An 11,776-nucleotide genomic window follows, 5' to 3' on the forward strand; every position below is an offset into this window, starting at 1 on the left:
AAAAAAAAAAAAAAAAAGAAAGGGGGAAATGGAGGTGTTAATGGAACAAGATGCAAGTCACACAAGAAATAAACACTTCCATGTAAGAACATAAAAATAGGGACTTTGCTGGTGGTACAGCAGTTAAGAATCCGCGTGCCAATGCAGGGAACACAGATTCAAGCCCTGGTCTAGGAAGATCCCACATGCCACAGAGCAGCTAAGCCCGCGAGCCACAACTACTGAGCCTGTGTGCCACAACTACTGAATCCCACGTACCTAGAGCCCAAGCTCCACAACAAGAGAAGCCACCGCAATGAGAAGCCCACGCACTGCAATGAAAAAAAAGAAATAAAGTCTTTTAAAAAAAAAACAGAAAGAACATAAAAATATGAAGATTAAGTCTCCTTTTTCTACAAGTTACAAAGAAAGTACTAAATTATGTGTTTTTTACTTTTCTTTTTCCAGACTACATTATGCCCACAACACCTAAGTACATTAAGCCTAAAAGCCCTTCAATAAATATATGTTGGTTGATTAGAATTTACCATGTCAGTGAACTTCACACACCTGTCCTAAGTGGAAACTTTCATTTCTGCTTCTGAAACATTAGGAAAGATTCTGCTGAAAGGACCCTTGATGAACAGACAGTAAAAAAGACTTGCAAAGTGGAGGTGGATTGAAGGCTTTCTCATTCTGCACTCTTAACTTTTCAAAAGAATAGTGTCACTAAAACTCAAAAAGATTTTTTTTAAGTCATTGGTGGAAAATGTTACCATGTATATGAAGTGTAATAATAAAGTAATATAAGAAATATTTCTTCAAAGAAGTGTTCAAGAAAGCAGTCTCCTTAAGAACCTAGACACTAAGATCCTCTCCTTGACCAAACTCTAGCCAGGTTCTTCTGAGACCTTTTCTCAACAGGGCCTCAGCTTTAGCATATAAAGACTAACATAGTTTACAACAGCTCAAAGCCACATCCTTGGAATGAGCCCAACTTCCCTTAAAGTGCCTATCTGAAAACACTCAAGGCTGCCAAAAAAATTTAGTGTTAGTTCCAGCTAACAAATGAAGATAGAGTCCCTATCTTCTAGTCTTTGTGGAAGGACTGGAGACTAAATTTGATAAGCAGCAGTTAACGAAAGCAGAGGGATTTCATTGCCTAACAGCTGCTTCTCAATTTTTGTAATCTTTCATTTCCCTGACTTTACTGGTCCCCTACTCATCTCCCCACCCCCATTCTCTCATTCTCCTTTTAAAACATGAGATCACCTATGTACAAATCGAAGTTGATTTGAACATTTCCCTATTGCAACAGTATATCATTGATTAAAACTTAAATGTTGACAGGCGTCCAGCTTTGTATTCACACTGGACTTTTCCCCAGTGAAATACTTAATTACTGATAAAAGTTAAAATTTAACAAGTGTATGGCTTTTTTTGTCTATGACAACACTGAAATCAATAATTCTGCTATGTCTCCAGGTTTTTTTTCTTCATTGGAACTACCTTAAGAAATTCATTTGCATATGCTGTTACTTCCAAACATCTCATTTCTTTCTTATTCTAAATAGTGTAAATGATATTTATTCTGCCCTAGGCAAGATAGGAAATTTAGAGGTAATATGAGAAAAGATAAACATATTTGATTACATAAAACATAAACATTTTCAGATGGCAAGAGATAAAATTTTAAAAGTTTAAAAAAACAATGAATATTTGCCACTAAAATGACAGACAGGATGGTGGTTTATATCACAAACATACAAAGAACTCTACAAATGGATAAGACGAGGTAAACAACTCAATATAAATACAGACAAAATACATAATTAGGTAAATCACAAAAGAGAAAGCAAGTGCCATTGGTCAAAAAGACAAGATGAAGAAATTCTCAACTCCAGTAGTAGTTTAAATGAATGTAACTGCAAACAAGGAGATACCAGTTTTCATCAATCATATTGGGGGAAACTAATAAGAATAATAACATCTTAATGCAGAAAAAGAGGTGGAGTAGACATAGATCTCAGGTACTGACTTTGTTGGTGGGGGGTGTGAATGACTAAAACCTTTTAAAAACAATTATTTATTAAGATACATAAAAAGATAATATTGGGTTGGCCAAAAAGTTCATTTGGGTTTTTCCATAAGATGGTATGGAAAAAAACTGAATGAACTTTTTGGCCAACCCAATATTTAATTTATAAATCCCATGTTTGGAAATCTACAGAGATAAAATAATTAGTCATAAAGGTATATGTACCAGGATGCTTACTGCAACATTGTTTGTAGTGGTGGGGAGGGGGAACAGGTGTAAAATACTAGAAGACATAAGGGAGACATTCACTGGAACACAAAAATATTGGGGAATTAAACACCAATATCACATCAATGGACAGATCTCCAGACAGAAAATCAATATAGAAACACTGTTCTTAAACAACACAGTAAACTGGTTTGACTTAATAGATATATAAAGAAAATTGCATTCAAAACAGCAGAATACGCATTCTTTTCAAGTACACCAGGAACATTCTCCAGGATAGATCACATAATAGTCCACAAAATAAGTCTCAGTAAAGTTTAAAAGATTGAAATCATGTCAAACATCTTTTCCAACCACAACACTATGAGACTAGAAATCAACTACAAGAAACAAAAAAGTGCAAAAAACACAGTACAAACATGTGGAGGCTAAACAATATGCTACTGAACAACCAATGGGTCACTGAAGAAATCAAAGAGGAAATCAAGAAATACCTGAAGACAAATTAGAAAACAAAAAGGCAATGACCCAAAAGATATGGGACCCAGCAAAAGCCGTTGTAAGAGGGTAAGCCACATTACCCCCTGGTAACTGTAAGTTTGTTTTCTGCATCTGTGACTCTATTTCTGTTTCGTAGATAAGTTCATTTGTACCCTTTTCTTAGATTCCACATATAAGTGATATCATATGATATTTGTCTTTCTCCGACTTACTTCACTCAGTATGACAATCTCTAGGTCCATCCATGTTGCTGCAAATGGCATTATTCCATTCTTTTTTATGGCTGAGTAATATTCCATTGTATATATGTACCATATCTTCTTCATTCATTCCTCTGTTGATGAATGTTTAGCTTGGAAGCATCTTAAGTGCCCATCAATAGATGAATGGATAGAGAGGTATATAAATATACATACATATAGATATATATATTTACTATATATAATGAATATATAAAATAAATATATATAGAAAAAATATATAGAAAGAAATATATTAGATATATATAAAATTATATATTAGATATTCCTTCCTATATATTATGTAGCAAGGAATATATTATACATAATATATATAAAGGAATATTACTGAGCCAGAAAAAAGAATGTAATCATGACATTTGTGACATCATGGATGGACCCAGAGGGTATTATGCTAACTGAAATAAATCAGACAGTGAAAGATAAACACTGTGCGATTTCACATATATGTGGAATCTAAAAAACAAAACAAATGAACACACATAACAAAACAGAATCATAGTTACAGAGAATGAACAGGTAATTGTCAGAGGAGAGAAGGTCATGGGAAGGAGTGAAATAGGTGAGGGAGATTAAAAGGTACAAAAACAAACAAAAAATAGGTGAAACCTGAATGTATGTCAATGAATGCCATTTATCACTTATTCAATTTGCCACTGAAAAAATTGTGGCATATTCTGTGGACTCTTTGCTGCTTTTAAAATAACAATTAATTAGATCCATATTAGTTGAACTGGAGGATATCTATGATGCAAGTTTAGGCGAGAAAAGAAAGTTGCAAGTAATACCCATGGTGTAACCACATTTTTAAAAATAACAAAACCCCAAAGTACTTACAGACATGTGCATCTGTATGCATGCAAAGTGAGATGTGGGAGCTTACAAACTAACGGGGGGAGGATAAGGTGATTATTAATCATTTCCTTATTTATCTACATTGTTTCACTTGTGGCAGTGAGCATGTGTTACTTTTCTAAAAATAAAATAAGGTCCTTTAAGAAAAAGTAAAAAAATAAGAGGAATCTCCCAAGGAAGAACATAGAAAATGGACCAGTGTGGCTAACGGGGGCCAAAAATAAAACGGGACAGGCAGTCATGACAGACCTGGGGTTCAGTCACATACTCTGTGTTCGTAGAAAAACCACGAACAAAAACTTTAAAGACTTTTATTCTGCTAAGGGTCCTACGTAGAAAAGCCCCAATCAAGAAGCTCCAATGACAGCCAATCATTGATCATGATGGGAGGACTTGTAGTCAGTCTGCAAGGGCCATCCAATCCCCTTACAAGTCTCCCAGCTATGGCTTCTGAGGGTTTCACTTTTAAAAATCCCTCACCCCTTTCCCCCACTGAGAACACAATTTCAGTTTCAGCTGAGGGCTGTGTATCCCCAGTTTGCAAACCTTGTGAACAATAAAGCTGTCTTTTTGCTTCAAGATAACCCTGATTCTTTTCTGGGTGTTATTTCTAATTTAGGACAACACAGTTGTAACTTTAATACTTTATTAAAGTTTTTAATAAAGCTTTAAAATATATATATAATATATAATAAAATAATAAAGTTTTAACAAAATTTTCAAAGCTTAAAAAATACTTCTGCTGTATCCATTGGAAGGAATTTTATTTGGAACAAAATAAAGGAATGAAGTATTTTCTTTTAATTTTGGTTGCGTTGGGTCTTCGATGTTGCACGCGGGCTTTTTTAGTTGCATCGAGAGAGGGCTACTCTTCGTTGGGTGAGCAGGCTTCTCATTGCAGTGGCTTCCCTTGTTCCGGAGCACGGGCTCTAGGCGTGCGGGCTTCAGTAGTTGTGGCTCGCGGGCTCTAGAGCACAGGCTCAGAAGTTGTGGCGCATGGGCTCAGTAGTTGTGGCACACGGGCTTAGTTGCTCCGCGGTATGTGGGATCTTCCTGGACCAGGGCTCGAATCCGTGTACCCTGCATTGGCAGGCGGATTCTTAACCACTGCGCCACCAGGGAAGCCGAGGAATGAAGTATTGATACATGCTATAACATAGATGAACCATAAAAGCATAATGCTAAGTGAAATAAGCCTGTCACAAAGGACTGCATATTTTATGTTTCTGTTTATACTGATGAAATAATATTATTTTTAAGGCAGGACAAGAAAAATTTTAAACATAAAATTCTCCCTCTGCCTGTTTGGGCTACTACCCTTGTTGCACTGTACATCTGTATGATATATTAACCAGCTCTCTTTAGCAGATGTAGGAATGCCTGCTCAACCATAAAAACAATTTTTTCCTGGTGCCAGCAAGGTAGCTTCTTAGGATATAACATTTACTTTTTAATCTTGTAAGGGGTCACCAATTACCCACTTCTTGCCTTATACAAGGAGATCTGAACTATGTAGACTGTCAATACATCATTTGATATATAACCTTTTGTCTCCAAAATGTATATAACTGTGCTTTAACTTCTAATGGGCAAAACAGTCCTCAGAGCTTTCTGAAAGACTGTCTTCTATTGGCTCGAATAAAATTATTTCCTTCTTAGATTGACTACTAATAATTTTTCATAGACATTTGCATAGCATAGCCAGCAGGATATCAGAGATACCCATCAGAGGACACCTGGAGACTACCTGAACTGGTTGTTGTTCAGTACCAGCTCAGGTCCTTTGAGTTCCACTGGCTTCTCAGTACTTTTCAGGTGTTCCTGTAAGTTCTCCAGATCTTATTGTTTTAGGTGATGGTCCTACAAATTTTATTCAAGCTGATTTTACTTAAGACTTGGAGTCTTAAAGAGCACTGGTACATTTCTTAGGGACTTAGGGGGATCTGGGTGGGAGGCTCAGGGAAACCCAGATAGGTGGCCAGGTTTTTGTTAAATTTGGCTTAATTGAAAAACAAGTAGATATATGGTCTGAACAAACGGCTAGTGAAATGAGAGGCTGAATTATTCCACTCCGAAGAAAAGGGACATTTGCTCCCTCTGGCCACAAGGTGTCCTCAGGCAACTGAGAACTTAGTGGAAATGTCTGAGGATTAATCCTTGTGACATGGAGCAGTCTCACAGGAAATCCCAGTACTATTAAGTCATTTCTGCTCTTCCTGAGACACATGACGTAAAGACTGATCATCTAGTGCTCTGAGCACCCAAAGCAGTTTTAGACTATCAGAGGGAAGAACAGAGACATGTAAAAGAGTCAAACCAGTCCAAGGTTAACACTCTCTGAGGAGCTAGACTCAGAAGCAGCACACATTCGATACACCACACTGTTCTCAGAAAGTTGTTGAATTAGGCTACCAAATTAATAATGGGAAATTGTTCCTCAAAGGCCAAGCAGCTCCCTGACAGACAGGCACCTATGGGAACCCCAGCTGGGCTTATGTATTACACTTATGGAACTGATACCTGCAAGAGCTTACTTAGTTGGGAACTGTGGAAAGTCACGCCCTGAAAATGACCAAGATGGGTCTCTTTCTGACATTCCCAAACTGGCTTTGCATATGCAGTTATATAATGCCAGCTTGATAAACATCTTTTCAGAATTCAGACCCTAAGGGAACAAGATCTTCTAGGAGGGACTTGCTTTTCTCTCCCTATGCCTTGAGATGTAAGTGTTCTACCAGGACTCTCAGGAACTCTTACCTTACTCTTATCTAAACCATCTCCAATTCCTGAGACCGAGAGGAAAAAAGGTGGAAAAGAGGCTTTTTTAAACTCATGCAGATAAACTTAACTTACTCCAATTGTTATTTACAAACTAGTGAGTTTATATTGTAATACCTGATTCATGACTAGACTTGAAAATGAAGCTATGAGATCTTTGGTTGTGTCTGTCTATACGTGTGTACGTTATAGATATGATATATCTTTACGTTCGGATGGCTTTACCAAAATTAAATGCCAATTAATGTAAATTAGCTCTATTTAATTGGCTTAAATAAAACTAAGCTCTTATGTAAATACTCAGAAATATAAAAGAAACTAACCCAAATGAATTTCAGTTTCACTGGAAAATATTCAATGTTAAATTAATATTTGGTATCAAAATTAGTTTAAATTTTTTGGTTTAACTGATACAGATGTGTCTGTGGAACCATCAACATTAAGTACTAGGTTTACTAGAAGTCAAATAAGATCTTACAATCTCTGTTAAAAAATTTGTCAGCAAGGAAAGAACTTGATTTGATGAGGCCAAGTTTCATTGTCAATTGCAAATTAGATCTTTAACCATACCTTTTAAAGTCTTTTTGTTTTTTTGCGGTGCGCGGGCCTCTCACTGTTGTGGCCTCTCCGGTTGCGGAGCACAGGCTCCGGACGCGCAGGCCCAGCAGCCATGGCCCACGGGCCCAGCCGCTCCGCGGCATGTGGGATCTTCCCGGACTGGGGCACGAACCCATGTCCCCTCCATCAGCAGGCGGACTCTCAACCACTGTGCCACCAGGGAAGCCCTAAAGTCTTTTTACCATTTACGGACAGCTGTTGTTGTACTCCGATGCTTTTGAAAAAAAATGCTTCATCTTCAAGAATATTCATAGAAAGAAACTTTTGACAAGTACAGGTTTCTGATATCTTTCAAATCATACCACAAATCTGGGTAAGAAATTAAAGAGTTCTAATGGAAAACCAAATGGCTTCATAAACTGTTAACAGATGATCAAGATCAACAAGGATTAGCTACATAGGACTGAGTGAACTGATGAATATGGTTATAATTTTTATGGCTTTTTGTCTGAAATATTTTTGGCTTTTAATCTTTGTTTTCCAGTTTTAAGGAAATCTTTCCTCTTAAGCTAATAATGACTTACAGCAACTGGGTAAGTTGTACATTTTTAAGCAGAATTGAAATATTTATCCTTTCTCTCAACTTAATTACTTCAGAATTTGGAAACTCTTAGTAAATATTCTTATTTTTAGGCAATATAGTTATTTGTATAAGTTCAATAAGAATCTGTTCTCCTTATAACAGGACATAATTGGAAACATTGGTTATATTAACATGGCTTTGACTGGAATGTTGTATTACAGAATATGATAGAATCAGATATGACCAAATAACTTTAAAGAACTAAGGTGAACTTTACGGAGCTATAAAGCCCCTTGGAAAACAACCTGGTACCCTGCTTTCAGTGTTCTCAGCAGCCTTACCAGGTAAATAAAGAAGTCCACCTGCTGGCTGGTGCAGGAATCTCAAGATATTTTGGGGACCTTGAGAAGAAAGGAATTCACCCAAATCTATAGATACCACAGGCAGAATCTGATAGCAAGCCCTTGATGTGGCTTGCCCACCCTTGACAGGCCTTTTAAAAGTTTAACCTGAGATTCCTTATGAAAACTTCCAGCAAAGCCAATTTAAAGAGCCTACATAATCAATTACACTTATGTAAATAATTAAGATAAGTTTATTGAAGCCAGGCTTATTTTGCAAACAAATTAGTCTTTTTTTTTCTTTCTTTTTCTTTTTTTTTTACAAATTAGTCTTAATTTGGCTATATTTGGTGGAAATGAGGATAATTTTAGAGAGAAAAATTACTTGTGGATATTCAATTCTAGCATTGTTCGTGTCTTTGGGGTTTTATATTTACTACCTAGGACTCACTTCCTGAAGGGCTCCTCATTACTATGTTATATTATTGTAAAGTTTAATTAACTTTTTAAAGGACATTCTAAGTTTCTTTCTGAAGCTGATCCCAGTAGTCTGTCTTTGGGCAAAGATCAGTTGTCCCATGACCTGCAACCAGGCAGGTTATGCATATTGGGAAAGACATTATTTAAAGGGCCATCTCCAACCTAGATAGAAAGACCCTTACCAGGTACACTTGACTAGCTCATACACAGTAAAACTAAAGGAAATTGACTTTTGGATCCTTATTTCCCACTTTAGAAGGGTCCTGCACTGGGCTGGTCTATAGAGAAGACTGCTGACCTCAACTCACTTTAAAACAGTGCTCAAATAGAAGAGAAACTACACCCACACTAGGACAAGAAGACAATGACATCAGAAGTAGACAGCTATCTTGAGATGCTGGACCTGACTTATATGATTATTTATAGTGTTTTATTGATTTCGTGGACTTTTGCATATATCAATTTTTTCTATCATGGGCACAAAACCTAAGTAGGGTTTAAAATTAATTCAATTGTTGGCTTTACAGTGAGTAATCTACGACAGATTCTTCCGGGTGTACCTTGGTGGATTTCTTCTCTCCAAGGCTCTAACTGGATGGTCCTTAGAAATTTTATTTTAGAAGGAAGATACGCTAGGACTGTGCCAGCTACCACTGATATCACTAAGTGAGACCCTCTTATTCAGCCAATGAATGACATTTGTTCAGAACCTGACTATAAATACTCCTTTTCACTAGATATTAAATATATTACTTAGGGCTTCCCTGATGACACAGTGGCTGGGGGTCCACCTGGCAATGCAGAGGACACGAGGTCGATCCCTGGTCCGGGAAGATCCCACGTGCCGCGGAGCAGCTAAGCCCGTGCACCACAACTACTGAGCCCGCGTGCCACAACTACTGAGGCCTGGGCGCCTGGAGCCTATGCTCCGCAGCGGGAGAGGCCACCACAATGAGAAGCCCGCATACCGCAAAGAAGAGTAGCCCCCGCTCGCCGCAACTAGAGAAAGCCCGTGCGCAGCAACGAAGACCCAATGCAGCCAAAAATATAATAAAAATAATTAATTTTAAAAAGAGATAATGGATATAAATAAATATATGTATATATATTACTTAGCTCCTACCAGGATCCAATGGACTTACTGAACAATTTTATGGCCTTGCCTCTCCCCAGGTTGGTTAGGAAGATGCACGATTGGTTTTACTCACGCGCAAGGTCACCTAGAGGCAGCCTTTGAAACTGTTCCTGCCAATCTGCCTTTAATGTGAACACACTGAGATCAGTCAGTCTTGCATTGGTATGATCGTTTGGTCACAATATTTATTCCTTCACTTGGAATAGAAGTTGTCATTATTCACAGAGACTTTAACAAAATTCACCCAGCAAGCCTTAAATGATAGTAACCAAGCCATTAGCTTGCTCAATTCAGAAGTTTCCATGATGAGAAAAGAGGTCCTATAAAATCACATGGCTTGGGCCTCCCTGTTGGCGCAGTGGTTGGGAGTCCGCCTGCCGATGCAGGGGACACGGGTTCGTGCCCCTGGTCCGGGAAGATCCCACATGCCGTGGAGCGGCTGGGCCCGTTGGCCATGGCTGCTGGGCCTGTGCATCCGGAGCCTGTGCTCTGTGGTGGGAGAGGCCACAACAGTGAGGGGCCCGCGTACCGCCAAAAAAAAATAAAATAAAAAATCACATGGCACTAGATATTTTAACTGCTTCCCAAGAGTCTTCTAATATAACCCATATTGTGACACATATGAAAACGCAAATTTCCACTCTAAATGATCTTCTTCCCAGTTTAGGAGAAATACTAGGAAAAAGGTTTGGTTCGGGGTGGGGGGGTCCTGCTTTAAATCTTTACTAATGGCATTCTTACTCCTGTTGGTAATTTTGATGACAGTTTGTATAACTTACAAAGTGATGGTTTCTTGCATTTCGTGCTATGTGTCACCAACTTCTACTAAAATAATAATATCTAAACTGATTGAAACTATTGATTACATCTATAGTTCTCTATAAAATAATGAACATGCGCAATGCACATGCAATGTAAAACTGACATAAGTCCTACTGGGCAACTTGGAATCACTGTCAGTACTTGACAGACATTATACCACTACAGTCCCCCTAAAAGGAGAGAAAGAACCAGGCTTTTAGAACTGGCAATGGAGGGACATGACAGACCCAGGGCAGGTAAGCAACCACAGGTGGCATCAAGGGACCAAATATTTGATCACCTAATGCTTTCTGTCAAAACATTAATGATCAAAAGAGGGAATTGATGAACTAAAACTATTTTTAAGGGAGGACAAAAAAAAATGTAAACATAAAACTTTCTCTCTGCTCATTTGGGCCAATACTCCTTTTTAGTGTGCATTGTGCTTCTACAATTATACATAAACCAGATCTCCTTAAAAGACACAGGAACGCCTGCTTGATGGTAAAGAGCAATTCTTCCTGGCACCAGAAAGGTAATTCCTTAGGCTATAACATGAGGGATGAGGCAGCATTGAACATGGGGCTCTTTTATTTCTTTTCCTTCTCAACTAAAGAGGGTTTTCATTTCCAGCTCAAGTGTATTTTATTTTATTTATTGCTATTATTTTTCGGCTGCAGCACACAGCTTGCAGGATCTTAGTTCCCCGACCAGGGATTGAACACAGCCTGGGCAGTGAAAGTGCCGAGTCCTAACCACTGGACCGCCAGGGAATCCCCATATTCCTTTCTTAATCCTTAATCAAGATGACTCACTACTTGCCTTGTACATGCAGATCTGGACTATGTAAACTGTCAATACATCATTTGATGTATAACTCTTTGTCTTCAAAATGTATATAACTGTGTATTCTCTTTTATTTATTTATTTTTTAAGTACAAACATCCCAGCAACAGCACATAGTGAGCTGTTGCTAAGGGCATAGGTCTTTATTGGAGGAGGGGTACAGGCAGGGCATGAGGAAGGTTCCCCCATTCTAAGAGGATGAGAACAGTCCTGGCTGCCCCACAGTGGGTTGTGTGGTGGTGGGGGGGGTCTCTGGCCAGGCCACAGTCCACATGGGAAGACACCAATCAGTCACAAAGTCATGGGAATGCCACACAAGCCTGGCTGTGGGCCCAGGCACTACACAGGAGCCCAAGGCAGGTCCCCTGGGCTAAACTATACAGGATGTTAAAC

This window comes from Neophocaena asiaeorientalis, unplaced genomic scaffold, assembly GCF_003031525.2.
Source record: "Neophocaena asiaeorientalis asiaeorientalis breed wild unplaced genomic scaffold, Neophocaena_asiaeorientalis_V1.1 scaffold303, whole genome shotgun sequence".
NCBI classification, from domain to species: domain Eukaryota; kingdom Metazoa; phylum Chordata; class Mammalia; order Artiodactyla; family Phocoenidae; genus Neophocaena; species Neophocaena asiaeorientalis.